Source organism: Carassius auratus, unplaced genomic scaffold, assembly GCF_003368295.1.
Source record: "Carassius auratus strain Wakin unplaced genomic scaffold, ASM336829v1 scaf_tig00216060, whole genome shotgun sequence".
Classification (NCBI taxonomy): Eukaryota; Metazoa; Chordata; class Actinopteri; order Cypriniformes; family Cyprinidae; genus Carassius; species Carassius auratus.
The window spans coordinates 111389-121919 of record NW_020528388.1 but is presented as its reverse complement, the minus strand read 5'-3'; positions in this window follow the sequence as shown (position 1 = coordinate 121919).

The following is a 10531-nucleotide window of genomic DNA, read 5'->3' as shown; positions in this document are numbered from 1 at the left end:
TCTCTTTTGGGTGCCGGTTCTTAAAAAAAAAAAAATAGAACCGGTTCTGAATAAGAACCAGTTCTTGGTTCCCAACCCTAATTTTAAGAAATCTTGACATACCAGAAGTGGACGTTTCTGTAGAATGGCCCACCACCTGCTGGTTTGTGTTTGAAGAGATTCACTCAGCAGATCTCAGTTGAGCCAATCGTCTCTGAAAAGGACCTCAGTGGAGTCAATCCATGATGTTGATGATTTCAACCTCCTAGAAGATGTGATTAGACAAGAAATTTCTGCTGTCTGAGATCAGATTGAGAGTCAAAACAGAGACATTTCCAGTAAATATGGACTATAGGTTCAGACCACATTACCTTCTGTCTGATCACTTGTGTCGGTGTTGTTGGATTCAGTGTCCGTTCTGTGGAGCCACCTTCACAAACAGCAGAGAAAAAGAGTTCATCTATCCTTAAGAGCTTCATCATACACAGAAGAGGGTTTAAGACTCAGTTCCACATATTAAAGGGGTCATATGATGCGGAGGGTTGGGAGTGTTACAAGCTCTTGGTGCATAAAGAATATCATTCCAAAATCCAAAGAGATATTCTTTATCAATGTTAAGCTTCTGCCAAGCCCTCTTAAAATGGCTCATTCCAGCACGCCCCCAGATGTCTATGTCACTATGTGTAAATATTTGTGTAACAACACTCAAATGTTCACGCAAAGAAAGAAGACATGCTTTCAGTAACCGCAGTAGGTGTTGAGGTAGTCATGTCAAGGAGATGCTGTGTGAATCTAGGAGAAAGCAAAAGCACTTGATTTGGCCTTCTGAAAGTAGATGCATTTAGGAATCTTTAAGATTATTTACAACAGAACAGCAACGCATTTTATGGATGACCGTTTTGTGAACCTTGGAGAGGAGGTAATTCTGACTTTGCTGACTGTTCAGATGCAGAGTTTTGCACATTGTGTGTGTGTGTGTGTGTGAGAGAGAGAGAGAGAGAGAGAGAGAGAGAGAGATTTCATACACCTTTATTATACAGAGATATTAAAAAAAACATTACAAAACAACTTGACCAAAACAAATCAAAACATATACCCCAAGCTCAAATTAACAACATATCAAAAATTAATACTCCATCAATTACAACACAAATAATATTACTAAAACACCACTGTAATTCAAAAGACTCCAAATCATTCATTAGTTGGTAATACTTAAATTCAACACCCACTCGAGCCCTTAAAAAAGCTTTAAAAAGAGTTACAGCATCTTGATTTGATCTGTTTTCAATTCTGTTTCTCCTTGTAACATATATTGCAAATTTTGCTTGTCCAACAATAAAGTTGATCAGCTGCCACTTTATTCTCTGCTTCTGACAATATCTCAATCCTAAAATAAAGGCATTAGGAGAGAAGTTTTCCTGAAATCTTAAAAATAAGCCCTTTAACAAGGCAAAGATCGGTCCCAATCGAAAACATTCTGTAAAGCAATGAAAAACAGTCTCTCTTATCCCACAAAACACACATTTATCAACAACATCTGAGTTAATAACAGAGACAAAGGCGTTCACCGCTATAGCCCCATGTAAGATACGCCACTGCAGGTCACCAGACTGCTTATTCAATGGTGGTTTGTATAGCACCCTCCAAACCGGCTTGTCTTCCTCTCGTAAACCAAATTTTTCTCGCCAAATAGTGTCTTTTTTCTGGTTTAATGCCCCTTTATTCAAAATTTTAACAAAACACCTATAAAGCTCTTTTCCTCCAGCAAAACTCAGATCCAGATCTTTTAGACCTTCTATATCTAGCAGTATGCTAGACATACCTCTCATATCAGGAGATATGGCAACTTTGGGAAAAGGATCTTTTATATCTGGAACCAAACTTCCATCAGCAAAGCTTTGTAACATAGTTAATTCTTCCTCTGTTAATCTTTTTTTCCAGAGTTTTAAAATAAATTCAGTTTGGCGTACGGATCTCTGACCTAAAATGGCGGCCAGTGCAAGAGCATCGCTTAAATGAGGCCCAGCCACATCAATTAAGTTCCTTAACTTTACTAAACCAGAGCCACAAAGTCTTAATGATAGACCTGGCAAACACTCATTTGACAAGTCAAAACGAGATCCTTTAACCAAAGGCTCCTCAAGTAACCAAAACAATGACTCTGTTTTACAAACCCTGATGATACTGAAAAGTCCCCACATTTTAAATAGTCCATGATAAAATGAAGGAAGTCCTTTGAAATTCAGTTGTTTGTGATCCGTAAATACCAGAGTACTGTCAAGTCCAAGTCCATCAATCCTCTGTAATATGTTCTGAGCCACTTTCCTCCAGACTAGATCTTCAGGCCCAGTTAGCAGTCTCTGGATAAACTGCAGGCGAAAAGTTGCAAGTCTACTGAACAGATGCACCAGACCTTGACCTCCTTCATCCAAAGGCAGGAAAAGTATGCTTTGAGGGACCCAGTGAAGCCGATCCCAAAAAAAGTCTACCAGCATTGCTTGTAATCTTGAAAGCAGACCGGAAGGAGGGTCTACACATACCAGTCTGTGCCACAATGTTGAAGCAGCCAAGTTGTTAATTATTAAAACACGTCCTCTAAAAGAAAGTTGTGGATGAATCCACTTCCATTTTTTTAACCTACCCTCTATTTTTTCGATCACCCCAAACCAGTTCTTTTCTTGTGTGACAGCATCTCCAATAAACACACCTAGATATTTAAGACCTCCTTTTTTCCAAGTTAACCCACCCGGTAATAAAGGTGGCCCCTTCTCCCATTTTCCAACAATTAAGGCATCACTCTTACTCCAATTTATTTTAGCAGCAGATACATTCCCAAACTCTTGAATTATTTTTACCAGAGTATTTATGTCATTCTGCCCATTGACCATTATCATTACGTCGTCAGCATAAGCTGATATCTGGTGTTGCAGATTAACGTTAGGTAACAGTAAACCTTCTATATTAGAGCGTAATTTGTTTAATAATGGTTCAATTGCTAAGGAGTACAGCATTCCAGAGAGTGCACAACCTTGTCTGATGCCCCTGTTAACACTAAAAGGGGCGGACAAACCACCATTGATTTTTAGCATACTTTCAATGTCTTTATATTACTCCACTTTGATTACTCCAATAAAACCTGGACCAAACCCAAAAACATCAAGGGTGTTCCAAAGATACTGGTGCTCAACCCTATCGAAAGCTTTTTCTTGATCAATGGAGATGAGTCCTAAATTAATGCCCAAAAGGCCTGCAACCTCCATTACATCTCGAACAAGAAAAATGTTATCAGAAATACACCTGCCCGGCACACAATACGTCTGGTCAGGATGTATAATGTCCCCCATCACTTCTCTTAATCTATTTGCCAGAGTTTTAGAAAAAATTTTCAAATCGGAGCACAACAAGCTCACTGGTCTCCAGTTCTTAATTTCCTGAAGGTCACCTTTCTTGGGTAGGAGAGTGATCACAGCTCTCCTACAGCTCACTGGTAAGAGACCTTCAGCTATGCTCTCATTGAGAACATCCAAAAAATCCTCACCCAACACCTCCCAAAAAGCTTTATAAAACTCAATCGGGAGCCCATCAATTCCTGGAGCTTTTCCACTCTCCATAGTCTGCAGTGCTTTCCAAAGCTCTTGTGCACACAAAGGCTTCTCTAGTGCCTCCTTTGACTTTTTTGGGAGCTTCGGTAAACCTTGATAAAAACTGGAAGACATTTCTTCATCATGTTTATATTCACTCCCATACAGATCCTTATAGAACCTTACAGCCCTTTGTCTTATTTCAGACAGCACTGTAAGCTCTTGCCCGTTCTCCGATCGCAAGGAGTGAATGTATCTACTCTGGCCATTCTTTCTTTCCAAATTAAAAAAGAATTTGGATGGGGCATCCATTTGTGTTAAATTTTGGTAGCGTGACCTAACCAATGCACCTTTTGCTTTCACGCCTAGCAGGTTTGCAAGAACCATCCTTTTGGACTTGAGAACATCAACACCATTTTGTCCTCCAGTGGACTCCAATATTGTTTGCACCTCTACAATTTCCTCTTCAAGTTCTTTCATTTTTTGTGTGATATTTTTAGAGACATTGAAAGTATACTGTTGACATAATAACTTGGTTTCAACTTTTCCAACATCCCACCATTGTTTTAAATTGATAAAACACTTTTTCTTTAATTTAAATTCCTTCCAAAAAAAGCGAAAGACCTCTTTAAATTTTGCATCACTCAACAAAGATACATTAAAATGCCAGTAGGCACTCTTTGACCTTATATTTGATATAAACACTTTACAAATAACAATAGCATGATCAGAAAACCCAGAAGGACTAATTACACAGCTTTTGACAATATTGAAATGATGTTTAAAACAGTAGAGTCTATCTAATCTGGCCAAAGAAATAAAATTCTCCCGAGTATGCAACCATGTATATTGTTTATCATTTCCGTTTAAACGTCTCCATATGTCACACAGTTTATGGGTTTCAATCAAGGTGCGCATGGTACGACTGGAAGCTGTATGGGGTTCAGCATGATTTCGATCTAGTACACAATTCTCAGTACAATTAAAATCCCCACCTAAAAACACATATTCATCTGAATTACAGCTCTGCAAAATTTCATTAAGATTATTAAGAAAACAAACTCTCTCATTACCACTATTAGGGGCATATACATTAATAAACACCACATTAAATTTTTCAAACTGTGCACGTACAAAAATGAGTCTACCAGCAATTTCTTGCTTCACTTCAAAAGAAACAGGAGTGAAATGTGTAGCAAAAAGCACAGCTACCCCTCCTCTAGAAGAACTCATGTGAGAGCACACCACCACCCCTTCCCATTCTCTCCTCCAATCAGTTTCATTTAACACATCACTGTGTGTCTCCTGAATAAACATCACATCAATTTTCTTTTGTCTTATTAATTCAAATAACAATGCCCTTTTATAAGCATCTCGTGCACCATTAATATTAAGAGAGCCTATTCTCACCACACTCATCAAGAAGAATGAGAGAAGGATTACACACAAAGCAGCTTTCAGCATGTAAAGACAGAGAGAACTACATTGTTTCAAACCCATCCTCTGCCTGAAGTTCTGATCTTAGTTTAGCAATAATTTTCCTTAATCTATATATTTCTTGAACAGTGAACTTTTCTTCACCCTCACTCCTCATCAACATCACAACAGAATCAACAAACATTTTACGATCAGGAAAAAAATCTGTAACCTGCACATTTTTCACATTTTTTGATCTTTGTAAAAAAGATTTGACTTTATCAAAAGAATAGTCACTACTTGTATTCCTTCTACTCTTAATTTCCTGAGTTTCACTGTCAGAATCTTCAACAGGACTACTTTCAACATCATCACATTCATCAACCTGTGTTTCAGACCATTGTTTTGACTTTTCATTCCTCATCTTTGCTTTGTTTCTTTTTCTCTTAACAGGAGGTGTCTTAAACAGTGCGTCATCGCCCACATAATCTGTAATAATTTCTTCTCCAGTCACCCGTTTAGCTGCTTTAACAGCATCTATCACCGTTTCCTCCGCTATCACCTCGGGTTCTCCCTCCGCAGCAGTACTCGCTCCTGCCGCTGGTGCAGCAGACGCACCTTCTTCAGCCTGATCAGCTTCAGCCGAACCACTGACGACCGCATCTACAACCTCTTCATCAGCCTCGACATGAGCGCTGTCATCCGCGCTCTGTACCCGGCACGAACTACGAATGTGGCTCTCTGATCCACACTTAAAGCATTTCATAGTCTCTGAACTTGCATAAACAACATAGTCAAAGCCATCAATTTTGAATTTGAACGCCACACTTAGATCCTCGACTTCACTTTTAAGAACCATAAAGATTTGACGTCTAAAAGAGACTACGTGTTTAAGTAAAGGGGACTTGCAGCCTAGCGGAACTTTCCTCATTTGTGAAACAATTTTTCCATGTCTAGACAATTCCGCTATCAACAAGTCATCTTTTATAAACGGGGGAACATTGGACAAAATTATCTTTTTTGCCGGTTGAACTAGAGGAATTACTGGCGTAAACGTATCCTGAATAGAAATTCCATTTTCCACCACCCTGTTTACTTTCTCAACGTTATCCAAAAAGATCACCACAGCACTATTCATTCGAGATGCTGACATAATACTGTCGTGTCCAACAATCTGTCCGACCGCTAAACTGCAGTCTTCAACTGAGCAATTCATTACCGGCGCGATCTTGATTCCATGCCGGCGAGAAAGCCGATCATAACTCACGCGCTCTGAAGACGCCATCGTCAACCAGCGCGCGCTGGAAGACCGCGCTTCCTGAACACCTTACGCAAACCTAAGTTAAAATCTGGCAGACAGAAGCAAAAGTAGCTTAGAAAAAAAGGAAAAGAAACTCAATCTCACCGAAGAACTCTCACCCACACGCTCTGCACACTCACGCTCGCACCGGAAATGACGAGAGAGAGAGAGAGAGAGAGAGAGAGAGAGAGAGAGACCGGGTCACTCACATTACAGTGGAGTCATCTGTCTTAATCACGGTTTGTGTACTGCAAACACATACGAGCTTACAATCCAGTGCAAACGTACAAACATCACTGTGAGGACGAAAACATTCCTATAAAAAAAATCAAGCTTGTCCAGTGGCTTTTTACAGTGATTTAATATTTAGTGAAGTTTTGACCATATGATAAAATAAAAACACTATTGCTGTGAAGATCACTAAGTTTATTTGTTCACTTTATTCATTAGCCTTGACATAATTGTATTAACAGTTGCTTGTGTGCAGAATGATTCCAGTCAGTTCACCAGTCAGTCAAACTATCTGTTCCCAAAATAAATGTACATAAAAACAACAAGTGCATCATTTCTTTTTTATTTAGTCATTCATATGAATTATGTAAATGACATTCAAAGGCTATTTGAATTATACTTAAATATAAACATCCACTCTGTTATAAAACTACATCATTATGCAAAGTCACACATTTGCTCTGGGAGAGTCTACATAAACAAGAGCTGAGATCATTCTATGGCATCATTTTTTTTTGGGGGGGGGGGGTAAATGTGTTTAAAGCTATGGAATTAACCAACTACTAAATCAAACAAAATCATATTATGTGCATATTAATAAATGCAGTAAAAACAACAACTGTTAACAGATAGCAATGCAAGTACAGGAAATATTAATGCATATTTTTAATGCAAACATATCTGGAACTAATGCTTCTGCTCATTTTATATTGTTGGTCTGATTTCACTTCATGGATTTGATGGTGATATCTAGTCTCTTCCATCCTGTTCAGCTCACGTCTTGTAGATCTGATGTCATAAACAATAAAAGCAACAGCAGCCACGCCCACCAGAGCAGAGATGACCAATCGGATCACAGGTTCAATAAAACCACAACACTGGCTTGCTGAAAAAAGAGAAACATTAAATCCAAATTGTGCATTTAACTCCTTTTCAATAAGGCTTACAGGTTTTGTGGGTTATATTATCAAGCATTCATTGCGAAGTAAAAATATCCACAAGCTTTACTGTCTGGATGTTTGAGTGTGTTTGCACACACTCCCCAAACTTGCCAAAACAGCATTAGCTAGAACTGTCTGACATAATTAACATCATTCTAGACTCTTTTAAAAGCTTCAGCCTCTTCTGTAATCTCAGCTCTCATAGGAACCCTTTGTGATTATGTGATTCTTTCTCTGAGATCCTTGTTTTGTCTCAGTGTTTCATAAAGCTACAGGGCTCCTGCTCAGACACCTGTTTCACAGCTGCCGCTCGTCTGCGGTCTGCTCTCGGTTCCAGTGAAATCACAGAAAGAAATAAAAGGAAGTGCACTTATTTGCACAAACATATTTATCTTTCTATGAATGCATGAGCTGATCAAATAAACCTTGAATGCAATTTAAGAAAATGCATCTGCCAAATGCATATATGCAATGTAAATTAACATCTTGCTGGATTGCTTAAAACTCATCAACAGTAACATAAAGTGAAACTTAAGAATATGTTTGGAAACAACTGCATGAGTGTGATTTCTGACTTTCAGAGTGAAATATATTAGTTCTCACATATATTATAAGGTATGTACCTGAACACGGCTGATGGAGATCAGTAATGTTGACGTCCTCAGTCTGGTTGACAGTTAATGACAGAAAATTGGACCTTGATGAACTTTCTGGAGATGAAGTACTTTGTGGAGATTCTGTTAATGACAGATACTTTGACATCAGTCTCATTGTACACACTTCTGATCTTTATTTATAGTAGAGCCATAGCAATATCAAAATATAAATCAAATGATGAATGGTCAAGCTAACATTTCCCCCCCACTCACCGTAGACAGTAAGATTGAAACGCATGTAGCTGGTGTCTTTGCTGTTTTTGCTGATAACTGTTACTTTATAAAGTCCAGAGTCGGTGGTTCTGGTGTTTGTGATGGTCAGAGATCCAGTCTGAAGATCCAACTTCAGTCTGTCTCTGAATCTCTCATCAGGACCATCATATGTCGAGTTGGTTTGTGAGAGACTTTCGACTTCAGCAATTCTTGTGCTTCCAAACATCCATTGTATCAACAAATATTTCTGTACTTCAGAAAGATCAGTGTTCAGAGTGACAGAATCTCCCTCCATCACTGATAATGTCTTCACATCTACAGAAAAATGATTAAAATAGACTATAGTTAAAGTGATTTGTATTATGCATTTTTTTGTGAAAATTGGATGAATTGCATTAATTAGGATGTAAGAACTTAAAGTGGTTGATATTAGACATTTAAACAATGACAGTTCAGTTTCAGGTATTTTTTCTCTCATGAAAACAGAAGTGAAACAAACAGTTGTTTTGTGGATCAGACTGATTTCAAACTAAATATCAATCTTTGTGTGGATTTGCTTCCACTAGTACTCAGCTGGGGTCAAAAGTACTACATTACATTTGCAAAGATATTAAAGAGATATGAAACTGATACACTTTTATTGTTTTATGTAAACCACAATAACACAATCCTTTATTTATAAAAATGAGTGGACCTTCATAATTAAAAACACTCATAACTTACCAACCAGACCCCACGAGCACATAAAGAACAAGACAAAAGCATTAACCATATTCCCTGGTCGTTTGTCAGCCACTTTAAAGACGCAGGAAACCTCTCTACCCGTTTACATCAACAACGATCACTTTGTCTCTTCATGTCGACAGATATTAGTAGGTGTTCCCACTGGTTGCCTAAAGAGGATGTTGTGGCAAGTTGTTCACTGAATATGTTTTCTTACCGTTTAAAATATACGTTTTGGAGGAGATATTTTGTACATTAAGTTCTTAAACTTACACACCTAAAATAATAATAATAGTAATAATAATACTTACCATTGTAGTTGTGCACATTAAAACACAAAGTACAATTTTATGCATATTAAATAAAACCTACTTTTGTAATTAAGGACTGGAACTTTTTTGACACTAATCAGTTAAAATCAAAAAAAAAAAAAAAAAAAAAAAATACTACTACTAATAATTTTTGTGTGTGTTAATAAAAAAACTGACCTAAGTGAATAAAACAGCCCTTTAAAATACCCTATTTATTTTCCTTCTAATTAAATTTTCCATATCCATTCAAGAAATCCTTGTGTACACATTTACAAAACAGATGGACTTCTTTTCCATCACAGAAAAATCACAGAAATACTCAATATCAAAATGAAATTTCTCTAAGACACTTTTAGTTGGACATATACCATATACAATTTTAGATATAACCTATTTTACTTCAAGCTTTTATGGTTGGTTTTATCACCCACAATGTTCTTAATATAATTATGAGGAAGTAATGGTGCCCCATTGAAATGTTCTGTTTCCCACGTTCTTCAAAATATCATCCTTTATGTTGAGCAGAAGATATATATGCAGGTGTGTAACAATATAAGTGTGAGTAAATGAAAGAGTTTTCATTTTTGGGCGAACTATCCCTTTAAGTCAAAAAACGAACCCACTGCAATTTACTTATTACTTCTTTAAAACTGTAATTTGAATACATTACTGATTACTGCATTTAAAAAAGTAATCAGATTACAAATTACTTTACTTTCAGGTTTAAAAAAAATACACTACAAAGCAGTGTATTATCACTACACAAACTAGTTCTTCTATTAATATAATATTGACTGAAAAAATGCATAAGTAGCCTGTTATATTTATAGCCCACACTCCTAAAATCTACCAAAACTTCTTTTTTTGTAGAATAAAGAAAACAAATAGGGTGAGCTTTTTGCATTCAGTCTCCGTGAATATCTTCCAGAAACGTCACTAAAATGAAAGAAAGCTTGAAGTGTCTCTATTAAATGAAGTAAGTCAAGTCTAAAACAAATACTCTGTTATAATATAATCTGCATGAAACCAACAGGTACATTCTCTTCCGTATGAGCTCAGCTCTCATAATGTGCACGCGCATTGATGATGACGCGGCTTAATGCAGCGGATCTATTCTATGAGTAATTTATATATTTACTCGTTTTAGTGTTACTGTGACATAACCTGGTACACATTC